Genomic DNA, 4,093 nt, shown 5'->3' on the forward strand with positions numbered 1-4,093 from the left:
GGCAGTTCTGAAGGCAAAAGGGGGTCCAACCCGTTACTAGCGTGGTGTACCTAATAAAGTGGCCGGTGAGTGTATATATTTATTATAAACATATTTATTACATAACATTGGAATTTAGAGCCAATAAACTGAAGTAGTTCCATGTGAAAAAATGCCTTGCTGAATAATTGTGCAATTCTTTAACTGCTAATCTTTTTTAAACATGTTTTTCTGTTTTTTATACATTTTTCAGTCCCTCTTGTTGACTTTGTTTTATTCTCTTTACTTTGACTCACTATGGGCAGAAATGTCATTCATTTTGGACTTTTAATGGTATTTTATTTTCTAACCATTCATGCAGGTTGGAATGAGTACATAACTTCAGTGATTTTTAAAAGTAATGTGCAGAAGTTTGAATTTATTGTGGATCTCTTTCTAATCCACATAGTATTAAAAATAGAAATCTAAGCAGTAATATAGTTTTACATTCACTTAAGTTTTTAAATAAGTGGTGCTGAAGATCTCATTGGAGATCATGATTGACTGCAGCTGGCAAAACAAAGAAAAACAAGATAGAACTTGATGCAAACTGTCGCTGATCAGCAACGTTTTTGTTCCCCGTCACCAAAGTTTGACAGCACTCAGAATAGCCAGAGCAAAAAAGAAAATCCAAAGGACTCCATGAAGGAAATTAAATAGTTTAGGATGCTCTTGTCTACAGTAAACTCCAGTGTCCCTGTCCACAGTGAAACTAGGCTTACTTCACCTGTCCARACAGATCGATGCCTTGTGGAGAAAGGTTTTCTGGTCAGACGAGACAAAAGCTGTGAGGTTCAAACCTCAGAACACCAGCTGGTGATATCATCATGTGTTGCATTAAGTGGATGAATAATGAAGGACGTCTTCCTTAAATCAGGGGTGTCCCGTCCTGGAGGGCCATTATCATGCATGCTTTAGAGGTTTCTCTGCTCCAACCTGATATGAATGAATGTGTGATTAGCATGTTTCTGTGGAACATGAAGAAGTGATTCAGTCACCGAATCAGGTGTGTTGGAACAGAAAAACAAGTAAGACATGCAGGACAGTGGCTCTACTTTAAATCAACAACTAGATGGTTGAAACTTCAGTTTCAGCACTGAAATAAATGTGGAAATATTTTTGCTTAAATGTAAAAAAACAACAATCCTGTTCAACAACTTCCATCAAATGTTTCTTCCACTAAACAGTTTCTGTAACAAAGACTGATGCTCCCAATCTTATTGCAAAGTGATCGTCTCCCTGCAGAGCAGCCATGATGAAAAGCATCAATTCTCTGTGTGGATCTAAATCAACAAGGATGTATAAAGAAGRATTTCCTGCAGCTGGACCATCATGCTCAGTTTTTGACCCGAGTCTCGATGCCCACTTGTTTACATCACACACTCTGCTCTCTGCAGGACGTTCTGAAGCSCCGTCATATTGCTGCACACTTGTTTTCCCAGCAAACATTCCTCCCCGCTGCTCCAGCAGGGCAARTAGATGTGTTCACAGATGAGCATTTATTATTCATGACACCTCAGACGTTCACACATCCGTCAGCACTGAGGCGAGTCACACCAGACGAAAAGGAGCTGCTGTTTTTTGTTTTCCCAGAAGTTTGCCTAAATGAACTTCCAACAAGACGACAGGAAGGACATTCACATCGTGCTTTATTCAGATTACTGGCACTGATGCCATCCCGCACAGCCCCAAATATGAGATACAAAACAAACAGAATATGGCAACATAAGGACACTGAGTGACATGTGAAGCACACAGCAGCATGGCTTTTTCAGATTACATTCAGCTTCTTTTAAATTGCATTAGCAATGACAACAGCTAAAAGTAGAATAAAAGCAAACTTAACACTTCAAATAAAAGACATCACATGCTGTAACAATATTCACAGGGTGGTTAAAAGCTCGGTTTGTGACGTGAAGGACTGCAGCCATGAACTCAATCGGTTTGACCTTTCACAATAAAACTCCCATCGGCTGACAACATCCTACAGAAACGAAGCACAAAAGGACAATTTAAAAGAAGTTTCTTTGTTGTTTCACTAAACGAGAGGCGAGAACTTTAWTCTTTAAGATTCTCTGCATGTTCAGTCAACTCTGAGTGTGCTGAGAATAAAAGTTTCTTTCTTTCTAATTCCATAAAAGATGAACTTAGGCTGTGTTTCTAGCAYAGGAACCAAGGCCAAAACTTTACTCAGGTGGAAATTTACCTCAAAAAACAGCCCAGGTAGGGAGGTAGTCATTTTGAAACTACCCCGAACCTTCAGGGGGGTGGTGGGGGAAAAACTAAATATTTACTGTTTGAGACTCCACAACACTCTCAACAACAATCCAATAAAAACTTGGGTTAAAAAAAAACGAGGCAGCTGCCTCTGGTTGTACAGTTCAACAGGTCGGTTCTATAACATCTGATATCAAACTTAAAAAAAGGTGGAATCTGAATCACYGACCTTAAGTTTGATCCGTTGGTGCATAATTAATTTAAACAAAACTTAATTTGCTGCAAAACGTCTTTGTCTTTTCCAGACTGGAGGACCTGGTCCTCTCCCTGCTACTTTAAGTACAACAAAATGCAGAAGTTTGTGTCGCTGTGATGATTATAAAATAAACTTAGCACAAAAAGTAAGGTAATTTGTGTTTGGTAGATTATATTTTTACTGTAACAATGCTTCTTGGTAATAAATCTTATAGCGGGCAGCTGATTGGCAGCACCTGGAGGCACCAGAAGCTCAAAACAAGTGTCAATAATAACAAAATAAACTGTTTGGCAGAGAAGATTTGGCAAATCTTTAATGTGTGCAACKCACATACTCAGCTCTACTGCTCATCCCACAAATGCTTGTTCCTTACAAATGTGGCTCCATTTAAAAGGGAACTTAATCCAGTGTTATACGATTCGTTGCGTATGTAACATTATCAAAACTCCAYAAAGGAGGTATTCGCATATATAAATATCTATATATATATAGATATATATACATAGATATCTCGCACCGATGCCTACTGCCATGACAGGCAATCGTGTAATCACCTCTGTGTGCCTCAGTCATTTTGTCTAAACTTCAAACAACTGATGGCTGAAACACATTATGTTCCAGGAGAAAAAAGGTTCAGAGTCAAACTGCTTAAAGCACAGGGTTAAATGAAAATTAGGCAACTGTRTTAAAGGCATATCTAAAAAAAAGTCGAGTAGGTCCTCTGGACAAGTTCTTCTTTGTMGTCTTAAAGGTAATCACTGCAATATCATGAAGACCACTCAAACAAAYTTCATAAAGAAACAAAATCCACACTTTGCTTCCTCATATGCATGGTTAATGTGAGTGGCTGCCAACTACCACGTCCTTCTTTACCTAAAAAAACCGCCGAAGTGACCTCAATGGAAGACTTCAGACAATTCTGACAAATTGGTAGGCGTTTATGCACAGATCTGTTGAGTAAATATGTGCAGATAAGTTTATTAAACCATCTTAATCAAAATAATCTTAATCTAGCTGTATTTCCTTCATTTTTCTGGAAACTACTGTATAAGATTAAATCTAGAGAGTTGGTCAGTCATAAACTCAAGTTCCCTTGGTTTGTTTATATTTAGTACATACTCAATCAGAATTGCACTAAAAAAAACTAAACTCTATAATCTGAAATGAAAATATTTTAACAATAAGCTTTAAAAAATAAAACAACTGTCTCAGCATCTTCACATGACTGGACTTAAATCTTACCAACACAGTGATCACTCTGGCACAAGACTGCTTCATGCTGACACCACAACACTCACACAACTTTTAAGACAACAGTGTAATTCAATACATTTAGAATAAATAGCTTTTTTTAAAATCCTCCTGACAACAGTGGAAAGTGCCCATCGGCGGTTGACGGGAATTTGATCGTTTTCTGCGGACGTCGGGATCTGATTCACGCGCTTCTCATGCAGCACAACTCAAAATCCGCCTGAGAGAATGTGTCCTTAATGGCTCGAGAATGCTTTACTGTTGGGAACAAAAAGGACATTCAATTGTTTCTGCAGGAATGTGGGCTCAAACTAAAAGTGCTTCCAACTGTGTGTGTGTGTGTGTGTGGGG

The sequence above is a fragment of the Austrofundulus limnaeus genome, unplaced genomic scaffold (assembly GCF_001266775.1).
Source record: "Austrofundulus limnaeus strain Quisiro unplaced genomic scaffold, Austrofundulus_limnaeus-1.0 Scaffold96, whole genome shotgun sequence".
Classification (NCBI taxonomy): Eukaryota; Metazoa; Chordata; class Actinopteri; order Cyprinodontiformes; family Rivulidae; genus Austrofundulus; species Austrofundulus limnaeus.